Below are 12637 nucleotides of genomic sequence, written 5' to 3'. Positions count from 1 at the left end.
GAAGCATCCTCCAGAGAACTGCAGCGCTACTGCCCTCTCAATGATTTCACCCCAAAAGGGTAAATTCAAGACCGGGCTATAGTGTGCCAATTTGGCCGGGTCTAATGTTGTTTTTTTCAGGAGGGGACGGACTATTGCCTCTTTGAGGGGCCTTGGGAAAAGCCCCTCAGAGAGGGATCTATTTACAATATCCCGTATAGGGATATTGTATCCCGTAACAATTAATCAATGCGTAATTCTATTCATCTAAACCATTAGCCTTCTTGTCTGGTACTTGCAGGGTCATTAAGCCTCTCCCACACCACTGTCCGCCTCAGAAAAACACATTAAGCTGTTATTTTTCTGGCAAACACATGATACCTTCCCCAGGCTACCTTTTGCCCTATATCTGAAGTTCCCTACTTCTCCAAAGTGTGTGTGTGTGTTGGATCCTTCATATACGCCCCCACTTTGTTGGGCTCACTCCTCTCATAAAACACTGGCCATTTTGCTGCTTCCACCGACTGGTAATTATCACCATTCCCTACGATCTCTCTTCCCTGTATTTCTCTTAGTTAGCTCTTGTATGTGTGTTTATTGTGTGCATTTTGTTTAATTCTTTCTCTTAATTTAAAAAAAAACCTTTCCAGTTGAACATCTGCCTGGTTTATTTTGAGAGTTCTCTTAAAGGGAAAAATATTCATAAACATAGGTGGAGAATTCCAGTTGCCCCCTCTCCTTAGTTAAATCTCCTTAAAGTTAATTCCCCCAACTAATTAAGAGATTGCCTATTTGGGTAACAGATTTGGACCTATAACACCCCCAGTGGTGAGGTGGAGCCACGCAACAGAGAGACAGAAAAAGAGAGAGAGATGTCCAAGCTTAGATGCTTCAGTCAGAGATGGTTTATACTAATAAACCTATAACAGAAACATACATCAGAGGCTCTGAGATCTCGTCCTAGGGATGCCATATATGACAAGTCAAAACAATATCAAATAAATATCTCTCCATCATATTTTCATCTGATACTTCCTCCAAGGAGCTCAGGGCAGCTTATATGGCTCTCTATTAAACCTTCACAACAACTTTGTGAGGCAGGTTAGGCACAGAGAGCATGACTAGGCCACCCAATGAGTTTTGTGGCAGAGTTGAAACTAGACCACAAATTCCTGCAGCTGGTGAAGGTTAGTCACATGCATAAATACCTCATTTGCGACTGCTCCATTTGTTGAAGGGCTAATAGCTAGACTTTGCACAGAAACCGCTGACCTTCCGCACTTGATTCCACATGAAAGTTGTACTTGTTTATTATAACTGCCTCACTTTCCCTGATCATTCAGTTTATTCCAAGAGTAGCAATCATGGCATCTTTTGACACAAAAGAGGGAAGAAGGGGGATTTAACACAATGAACACAGAGGTTTCATTGTCTTGGGGTCAGGAAGCACATTATGCCAAAAAGAATTTTGAAAGATGCACAAACTTGGAGATGTATTGTTTCCCCATGAAACTATGGACACTTTCTCCAATTATAAACCATTTCCTGTTTGAGTTTTGATTCTTCAGCTTCAAGTTAAAATCTCTTTTGTTGGGGAACAAAAAGGTCTGCCTAAAGTTCATTGAGGGATAGAAGAAAGCAAGGGGGCAGACCCTGCAAAGATGCTTCTTGCCCTTGCCATCTAGTGACACAAACTTGGCAAAGCTTCCAGGAGCGATGTGTTTTTTTTTTTCTTCTTCAGTTGTTTCAAAGCATTTAACTTGCTGGAATGTTGAATTATTTTGCCTGTCACATTTTCTCCAGGTGCTTTCCAGACTTCCACTTAGCCACTTCGACTGGAAAGGGCAAAATAGAATTGCTATGTGGGAAAAGTACTTTTATGGCTTCTTGCTTTTACCACTGACTGATGAACAACTAGTGCACGAGTTGGAATTATCTTCTGCAGATAAATAAAGGTTATACTCTGCAAGGACAACAGTTGTCAGGACATAGTGAACATCTGAGGAGGGGTGGGTGGGATATGTGATTATGCCAAATTTTACCATGTTCATTACTGATTTTTCTCAGAGCAAGTGACAATTTATCTCATCTCTCTTGTTTTCATCACATCCTTCTTTCAAGGTAGCACATATACAATCTCGGCACCATTTTTTTCCTCACTACAACAATTTGAAATGTTAGGCTTAGACTATGTGACTAAGGTTACCCAGTGAATGTCATGACCAAGCACAGATTCAAATCCAGGTCTCCCCCGTTCCTAATCCAGTATCATATTATCTAACCACACTGAATCTCAGTAGCCATAATCTTATACATACTTACTTGATATCAGTAGAGCTTAAGCATACTGAACTCAGTGATAAATTGTGGGCAATGTGGGCTCAGAAAAATCAAATCTCTGTTGGAAACTGATGAATAGCTCGTTCCCTGTTTACCAATTGCCACGGAGATCTGGTTTTCCACAGTCTGCAGGTTGTTTCACTATATCCTTTATGAACTATGCAATACAGTGCTATTGGCTTCTCACACAGCCCAATAGAGTTCTACTCCACTCCCATCGTTGCTGCATCACTGCTCTGCTCCATAGGCAGTTGTTTCAACAGACAAGCAGAGCACTCACAAATCAGAGCCAGTTTGGTGTAGTGGTTAAGTGTGCGGACTCCTATCTGGGAGAACCGGGTTTGATTCCCCACTCCTCCACTTGCACCCGCTAGCATGGCCTTGGGTCTGTTGTGGGGGAGGAAGGTAAAGGAGATTGTGAGCCGCTCTGAGACTCTTTGGAGTGGAGGGCAGGATATAAATCCAATATCTTCCTATAAATTAGTCATCAATAAATCCAGTGTTCCAACAACATATTTACACATTTTGGAGAAACCCAATGCAAACTGGCTTGGCAGGCATTTGTGGCTGATTGGCTCAAACCAAACAGACCAAGTGATCAGCTCACATTAGATTGCAACCTCCACAGGGCCAGCTCGCCCAGTAGGCAAACTAGGCAAATTGGGCTCCCCCTCCCAGTGCCCACAACAACCATCTAGCTTGTCTGCCTACCTCCCCCGCCGCCACCCACCCTCCCTCTGCAGCATTTAAATGCAGCGCCACACTCTGTCCCCCCCCCATCAGAGCATGCCATGCCACAGTTGAGCCCGACTGGCTTTGATGCGAGCGATGCGCCATCTAATCCTTTGGAGTGCACGCAGGAGAAGGCTTTGCTCCCTCTCACTTCCGGTTCCAGGAAGGAGGGGGGAGAAGCCTTCTTCCACATGTGCTTCAAAAGATGAGATGGCACGCTGCCTGCATCGAAGCTGGTAGGGCCCAGCTATGGTGCAACGTGCTCTGATGGGGGGGGGGCAACAGAGCACGGCGCTGCATTGCAGCACTGCAGAGGGAGGGAGGGGGTGACAGTTGATGGTGGGCAGGGAGCCTGCCTGGGGCACCACATGCCCTAGAGACGGTGCTGCACCTCCAAATACAGTGAATTCAACCATCAAACTTATTCATTCCAAAATTCACAGCATCCTTAGCCTGGAAAGGTTGTAGGGTATGAACGGAAGACTAGAGATTATGTAAATTATGTAAGAATTGTTTGGAGAATCCATAGTACTCAGCATATTGAAAATGCAGTATAAATGATTAGGGTTAACCAGCAAGATGTCCATGATTGTGATGAGTGGAACATGTGTTCAAGGAAAGTTTACATATTACAAGGATTACTGAGTGCAATTCAGAGCACACAGAGGAACATTGCACCTGACTATTGGATCCATGTCAATGAAAACCAACTTAAATACATGTTTTATTCTTTCATAAACTTCCAAGAATTGAAGATTGGTTTGAAAGAGGGATGTAACGAGTCAATGAGTGCATTCTGAAGAAGGAAAGCAGAGATTACCCAATGGCTATATGGCAACCTTTGGTTCCACCCTTTAGCAGCTTCTCACACTGGTGTGTGAGATGAACATTCTGTGGTTAGAAGCAGATCCTGGAATCCTGTATCCTGGAATTTGGATCCTGGAATTCCTGTATCCTGGAATTTGGATCCTGGAATTCCTGTATCCTGGAATTTGGAAATTTGGAAAGATTGTTCCTCTTTCAGCAGCAAAACATCCGTAGGATATAACTCATTATTGTTAAGATTGATTCTGAACCATTATTATTTGTTCAGACAACTCTATCAATGTACAATGAGAGCCAGTTTGGTGTAATGGTTAAGTGTGTGGACTCTTATCTGGGAGAACCGGGTTTGATTCCCCACTCCTCCATTTGCACCTGCTGGAATGGCCTTGGGTTAGCCATAGCTCTGGCAGAGGTTGTCCTTGAAAGGGTGGACTCTTATCTGGGAGAACTGGGTTTGATTCCCCACTCCTCCACTTGCAGCTGCTGGAATGGCCTTAGGTTAGCTATAGCTCTGGCAGAGGTTGTCCTTGAAAGGGCAGCTGCTGTGAGAGCCCTCTCAGCCCCACCTACCTTACAGGGTGTCTGTTGTGGGGGGAGAAGACATAGGAGATTGTAAGCCACTCTGAGTCTCTGATTCAGGGAGAAGGGCGGGGTATAAATCTGCAATTCTTTTTCTTCTTCTACATGGCAGTCTATAGGATCCAAGAAGCAGAGGTCTGGTTTTAAACTGATTGCCATTTGTGGGGCCACGGGGGAGGGGTGAGAGGCAAGGCAGCCTTTTGCTGGTGGAGAGGGGCGGGGCCAGACCAAGCACAGGAAGCAGGGGCCCACCCTAACTTGATGCAAGCCCTATCGGATGCCTTTGAGGTGGGTCAGAGGGCAGGGGGCGGCCACCAGATACTTAGGAAACAGCACCGCCTCTTCCTGCCCTCTTTGACCATCAGATTGCTTGGATACACCCGCAGGCATGCTGCTCCAGTCCCAGGCTGCACATGGCTTTGTTGCTCAGGAGCACAGGCAGCACAGATGAGAGATCAGGAGAAGGACGCAATGACGGAAGGGACAGAGCAGACGAGTGGAGCAAACTTACTGGAAAAAACTTTCAGAAATGGTCTTTTCTTCACCTCTGCAAGGATACTCCAGGAGGATAACAAACAACACCCCCCCCTCACAGCCTCCTAGACCCCCCTAACAGCCGTTTATGCCACGGCCAGATCTGTAACCCCAGTTGAGCAAGGAAAAGGGTGGGGGAGGAGATCATTCCCGGAGTTAAATCTGCCTTGATGAGTCAGATTTTTTACAGCGCTGCTGCTGAGTGGCTTGAGGCTCTTATGACTGGAGTTGCTAGTCTCCAGGTGGAAGCAGGGGTTCCCTCTGTTTGGAAGCCCTCCCTCCACTTCAGGGTCACCAAAAGGGGGGGGGGACGTCGGCTGGGCACTCCATTTTTTTCCCTAGAGAAACCCGATTACCATAGGGTATAATGGGAGAATTGATCCATGGATATTTGGGGCTCAGGGGGCCCCTGTGTTTTGAGGTAGAGGCACCAGATTTTCAGCATAGCATCCAGTACCTCTCCTCAGAAGACCCTCCAAGTTTCAAAACGATTGGATCAGGGGGTCCAATTCTATGAGCCCCCAAAGAAGGTGCCCCTATCCTTAATTGTTTCCAAAAGGAGGGAAGGCATTTAAAAAGCGTGCTGTCCCTTTAAATGTGACAGCCAGAACTCCCTTTGAAGTTCAATTATGCTTGTCACAAGTCAGTGGGGTTTCAAATCAGCATACAGCAGGGGTGGCCAACGGTAGCTCTCCAGATGCTTTTTGCCTACAACTCCCATCAGCCCAAGCCAGCATGGCCAATGGCTGGGGCTGATGGGAGTTGTAGGCAAAAAAACATCTGGAGAGCTACCGTTGGCCACCCCTGGTATACAGCACCGGCTGCAGGGGTCTGTTTAGTATAAAGCAGCTGATTATGCAGCTAGGCTGCAGGGATCTGATTCAGAATGTGGCAGTTCATTTTCTGGACAAAGCAGTTTGGTCCGATTCAGTATAAGGCAGCTTCATGCTGTGGCCTTGCTCTCCAGTCTGGGGGAAACGATGGGTGTGATGGGTTTCCAGGTTCAGGCATAGGACGGCAGGTCAATTTGGTAAGGTGGCATCTCAATAACTCATTCAGCTTTGGCATCTCAGTGGCATTTCTATAACTCTAATTCAGCTTTGCACTTGGGTCTTCTATGTCAGGCGGGGGAAGGACCACTTAGATATTGTCTTTTCTGAGTTCAGAGCAACATGCCACTAAGAAGGTCTACATGTGGCCAAGGGCCACCCCACCACATCTGCACCTGCTTGAGCTTCGAGGAAGACAGCACCTGTGGCTGGTTCTGCCCCCATGGCAAACACCCTGCATCCAAGAAGGGGGGAGAATGTGGAGCTGGGCACAGGGCTGGGACTGCCAACTCCTCCAGGGCATCTCCCAGGCGCAAGAATTTCTTACAGAATTGGTATTGCACAGATACACATTTGACAATCTCCAGTTGGTGGCTGGGGATTGCCCAGAACTTTGTATAAACCTGAGAGAAGCATAAACTTTGTATAAACCAGTCTCCAGGAGCTGACTGGAGATTTCCCAGAATTAGTTTTATGCACATTTATAGGCCCCTAACCACTGGGTGAAGAGCCCCGTGGCTCAGAGTGGTAAAGCTGCAGTACTGCAGTCGGAGCCCTCTGCTCACAACCTGAGTTCGATCCCAGCGGAAGCTGGGTTCACGTAGCCAGCTCCAGGTTGACTCAGCCTTTCATCCTTCCGAGGTTGGTAGAATGAGTACTCAGCTTGCTGGGGAGGAAAGTGTAGACGACTGGGGAAGACAATGGCAAACCACCCTGTAAAAAGTCTGCCATGAAAACGTTGTGGAAGCAATGTCACCCCAGAGTCAAAAACGACTGCTGCTTGCACAGGGGACTACCTTTACCTTAACCACTGGGTGATGGGCTCCAGCGCTACTGGTGGATACAGGTGGCTAATGGAGACAGTTTAGGGAGTCACAGTTAAGGGTAGCTAGATAATAGAGGTTAGTCAGATAGATGGAAGGGAGGTAGTTAGGTAGGTAGGTAGTTAGACTGGGATAGATAGGTATTTAAACAGAGTAGGCACATGGAGGGGCAGAATATAGATTCTCGGCAAGGCGGCCTGACCAATCTCAGGAGACCTTGTGGGCAAAGCACAGTTGGGTCAGGGTAGGATTTTGATGGGAAGTTCAAGGTGGCATCACAGTGGCATGCAATGGCAAGCCACCCCCATTCACCTCGCCAGCCTTTCAGTTGCGCCAATGTTAACATACAGCATTGATTTCACATCTAAATTGTGTGAGATCTAGGATGTGTCCAGTGAAAGGCAGTCCTCGTTTCATTATCTTGTGCCTCTAAAGGTAATTGAATGGTAAGAGAGAATGCAACATGGTACACTTAATTTGGATTATCCAAATTCTGCCAAAACTGAGGCCAAGTCTTGCATGGATAGCTGGTTTTCTCTACATGCAACAGAAAGATGGAATGGCAGCAACCTGAATCCAATATTTAATGTAATGTAAAATTTTATTTATATCCCGCCCTCCCCCGCCGAAGCAGGCTCAGGGCGGCTAACAGCATTTCAAGTAAACAATACAATAATAAAAACATTAAATTCACATTAAAATTCACATTAAAACCAGTCAATAGTCAATAATTAATTAAAACATTCCTAAATTAACACTGGCGGTAAACATTATTAATCTGGCGGTAAACATTAATTCAGTTATTGGTGAACGCCTGTTTGAAGAGGGCGGTCTTGCAGGCCCTGCGGAACTGGTCTAAATTCCGCAGGGCCCGCACCTCCTCTGGGAGTTGGTTCCAGAGTTGTGGGGCCGCAACGGAAAAGGCCCAAGTGCGGGTGCTTTGAAGTTTAACTTCTTTTGGCCCAGGGATATTCAGTCTGCTTTTCCCCACTGACCTCAGTGCTCTCTGGGGCTCATAATACCTTTGCTTTAAGAGTCAATCAAAATCCAAAGCATTTTGAAAGGATGCATGATTATAACATTAATAGTAGCATTAATAAGATGCTGAGAGAAGGGCTGGCTGGGCACCAGAAAGTCTATTTTCAGTGTGAATTACCCTGTTGAGAAAATGCCCCCCCCACAAAGAATGGCAGCTCAACCACAGAGCACCTGCTAGTGGTGTGGTGCATAGTTCAAGCACTGAGCATGCTGATGTGACTAGATGGGGGGGTGGGGGTGGAGCTCACACTCACTAAAGTCACTAAAGCCAGTGGGACAGTAGTGGTTAAGGGCATGGACTATTATCTGGGAGAACTGGGCTGGATTCCCCACTCCTCCACTTGCAGCTGCTGGAATGGCTACGGGTCAGCCATAGCTTTCCCAGAGAGCGGTCCTTGAAAGGGCAGCTTTTGTGAGTGCTCTTTTAGGCTCACCTACCTCACAGGGTGTCTGTTGTGGGGGAGGGAGATAAAGAAGATTGCAAGCCTCTCGAGATCTCAAAATTAACGGCTGTAGGTCAACTGCTTGGGGAGTAGGAGAGGAGCAAGAGGAAGGGAGGGGAGGCATCTGATCACCTCAGCAATACACAAAGGTATAAAAAAATGCTCTTCACCCAAAGTGAAGTCAGGGGACTTTGGTGCATGGCGAATCATTGTCAGTGGGGTTGGCCCAGGCATTAAGGGGATGTGGGATTCCTTCACATCGGGCCAGTGGTCCTATCACCACTAGCAGCCACACTGGTTTCATGGGAATTTCAACCAGGGCCATTGTCTGTGGCATTAGGTGCATGCAATCAAACACATCACATGGGCTCTCATTTTCCTTCACTGGCCCCGTGGAGAGCATATGGGGTATGCCTCGCCGTGCTGCACCACTTACACAGGGTATGGCCGAGTGTCCACCTTCCTTACCACATCTATCTTATACAAGTACTGGCCAAGCCATCGCTTGGATTGAGATGCACTCAGATTGGGACATGCCACTATTATGGGGTGCTGACTGGGTGACAGCATGAAGATAATAGTTGGGTGTAGTAGGGAGTGTGGCAGAAGTTCCACGGCGGACGGTGCCTGGACCAAGATGTCCAGGTATTGGCAGCTGGCCATCATCCAAGTGTTGATAACAGCATCAAAGATACTGCATTTCACCTTCAGGAGACAAGGTTACATAGCCCACCAACAGTGGCCAACCTTTTACCTTGCCACAGTTCCTAGGGTGTTCCATTGGATTCGTGGCCAGGGCCGGAAGCCTGGGTCCTTCAGCACATGGAACACCAAAGCGAGCAATGTCTGACTTCTAGAACCATAGTAGTATAATATATATATATTTAAATAATATATAATGTCCACGGTTCACAATGATCCATGTACCCTCCCTGAACAGTTATCAACCTGCCCTTAGCATTCCTATCAGCCACTTCCATGTTTTTTCCTACTTGTCACACAGTGGCCCTCGATATGAATGTCACAGATGCCTCATTTCCCCTCCCTGGGGGGAGGCATTCAGTGCAATTTACTGAGGAGCTCTGTAACACTACATCCTTCGAGGCCAGGTATGGGGTGTGCATGAATTTGGACTTGAGGGCAAGTCAGAGTGGCAGCACTGTAAAATGGCAGCCATTTGTTAACATGACCTTCAGTGGTGAACATGACCTTCAGTTCCAGGAATGTGGCGTGAACTAGGGTGCACCGGTGGGCCCAACTTTTCACCCTGGCCTGACTGAAAGCCTCATCTGGATGCGGAAGACACCACAGCCGGGCTGCTTGGGTTGCTGCTTGTTAACAATGCCTATGTGTTGCAGGGAGGCAGTGCTGTGGGGTTGCAGGCACAGTCTTGTGCACCAGCAGCCATCTTTAACGCAGCCAGAGACTCTTCACCGGACCTATTCAGTTTAGGGTGGCAGCACACGGGGTGGCATGGAGCTTGGTAGGCTGAACCTGAGTGGCCTATGGATGCAGTTAGGCCTTTGGCCAAGTTGCACTGGGCGGCTGATGGTTTACAATATAATGTCTATTCAATTCCAGAGACGCAGCATAAGGAGCGTGGAGTTGCGGGCACACTCTTGTGCACAGGTTGTGGACTATTTAATCTATTTGCAATGCCTATTCAGGGAGGCAGCGCAAGGAACATGGAGCTGCGGGCACACTCTTGTGCACAGACTGCTGGCAATTTAGTCTATTTACAATGTCTATTCAATTCCACAGAGGCAGCATAAGGAGCGTGGAGTTGCATGCACACACTTGTGCACAGACTGCGGACAATTTAGTCTATTTGCAATGTCTATTCAATTCCGGGGAGGCAGCGTACAGAGCGGTGGCACGTTGCACAGGCCACGGACTATTAACTATGCTTTATTCAGTCCCAGGCAGACAACAAGGATGGGCGATGACACAAAGACCTATGGGTTCATATGCACAGCATTACGCATGCGATGGACCTATGCTGCCTTATATAAGTAGGTTGCGTGACCTCAGCCAGGTGGTGCCAGGCAGGATTCAGCATGATGGAGGATGGCGTGCGCCCTTCAAATGTAGGGCCATGAAGATGTCACTGAGGTGACCAGATGTACAATAATCTGCAACTGGCTTTAGATGTGTTAACAGTGAATTATTCCATTTCAGGGGAACAGCTCATACCTAACATCAATTCATTCATTTCCAGGGAATGGCAGGAGTCCGTTTGGATCTGTGGGCACCACATGGCAAGGCTGTGTGGCGTAGTGCTGTACACTGGTCAAGCATCTATGCAGACTTAGTTGGGAGTCAATTGACATAGGGAGGCATGAAATGGGATGCCCCTGGTTCTGCCATTTAATGTTGACTCAGAGGTTTGCAAGACTTATCTTAGGCAGCATTGTGTTCCTGCTGTGTATTGTTGCTCTTTACAGTTGACTCCATCAGTTTAAGGGGTCAAGGCCAGTCAGCCTGGATTGGGACCTGGATTGGGCGACACAACATTGTCTGACTTTTAGTAGGCCATATCTGGTTCTGGCCATGTTATTTTGACTCTTTACCATTGACTCCTTTACCGTTAACTCCTTTAGTTTCAGGGGAAAGGGCACCAGTCAATCCGAAATTGCAGACGCAAGTCTGGCTAGGAATGGGACGCTGGCCTGCAGGACAGAGTGGGAGTCACTTGATGAGATGAGTGAGAGGTGAAGTGGAGGGACCTCTCCCTCAGTCTGTGGTCTCATTTGGTCACCCATAGTCCCCCCCCCCCGTCCCCAAACACGCTGTTGATGCAACTTGGTGAGAACTTGAGGCCCACTCTGGCATAGGGCTGGTACACAGGGCGGTTGAAGACATTGTGGGAGATACTTCTGGCAGTGATGATCTTCTGGTTTGAACTGGCTGCAGTGCCAAAGTTGGCAAGGGGCATGGCCTGTGGATAAGATGGAACTGGCAAAATGGAAGCCAACCAAGAGGCTGCAGAGAATCATGGTTGCTATTGGAGGGTTGCTGGATTCAGCACCATAGCATTTCAACATGACTAAAGGTCCTGCTTTGTTCTGAGGCAGTTCATCTGTTGTATGGCTATCTGGCTACACAGAATTGAGGATTCCCTATGCCCTTGGCTACAGCTGTAGGAGCATTGGCGGGAGCTGGCTGAGGCTCGGCTCTTGTGGCGGTATCAGCATGGGGCTGGATCCATTCTCTGGAAAATCGGCCTGCATGCCCACTTCTAGAGTATGGGGATCCTCCTAAGGGATCTTGGCGTGAGGGGCAACTGAGGTGCCCAGCCCGGGGGCATGTAAACTGGGGGATTACCCTCAAGCTCAGTTGGCAGAGGAGACCATCCCTGGACTTCCGACCTAGTGGAATCCCTAACCTGCCATCCCAAGGTGACCAGCGGAGCACCGACTGGCAGGCGGGTCAGTCGATGAGTGGGATCCTTACCCCATGCTGTGCCAACGCTTACTACAGCTGTAACCAATAAAAGTTGTCGTCAATTTTATTCCACTTTTTTCTGAAAATGGTGTGGCTGTGTGTTATTTCAGTCGAAACTGCAAACTAAACTAGAATGTGTTAGTAGGGAGGGATTTTGCCCGGGGTGCCTGCCTTGGCATCTCCCCTTGACTCTGGAGCCACAAGTCAGGTTTCTGCCAGAAGAATATACAAGCCAAAATCTGTAATAGCATAAACCAATGAAAGGCAGGAAGATGACAGATACAAACCAAAGGAAGAATATGAATTTGTTTCCATTACGTGTTATCAGTCTTACATTTCCTTGGTCCTTAAAATACTCACCCAGGAGTAGTGTAGAAGACACTTCTCTTTGTGATTTTATTTTGGGGTACCACTACCAAGTTCTGCCTTGGTATACATAGGCCAAGGTTCTGCATTATTCCTTTCTGAAGCCCTTTTAAAAGCTAATTGTCCCTATTTATTACTTTTAAAAGGGCTAACTAAGCAGAAGTGTGCCTGCCTGCCTGAGTATAATGAGGCAAAACATGATGTAGAAACTCCCCTTTCCTGATATATTTTTTTTCCATTTCAATAGACTACCTGTAACGGTCCGACCCCTATGACCGAGACCAGGCAGGCCGTTAAAATGGTGGCTCAAACAAAATCCAAATATCCAGGCCCAAAACCGGATCCTGGGGTAAACTGCCACCAGGCTGGATTACTTTTTACACTCTGAGATCCCAGCCCAACCTCAGAGTTTTATCCTCTAAGACCAGGGAAAGCCCAACCACAGCAGATGTGGCCGGGAGTTCCCCAGACAAGGTATTTTTTT

Source organism: Heteronotia binoei, chromosome 21 (assembly GCF_032191835.1).
Source record: "Heteronotia binoei isolate CCM8104 ecotype False Entrance Well chromosome 21, APGP_CSIRO_Hbin_v1, whole genome shotgun sequence".
NCBI lineage: Eukaryota > Metazoa > Chordata > Lepidosauria > Squamata > Gekkonidae > Heteronotia > Heteronotia binoei.
The sequence above is the reverse complement of the archived record's forward strand: the minus strand, read 5'-3'. Positions refer to the sequence as shown.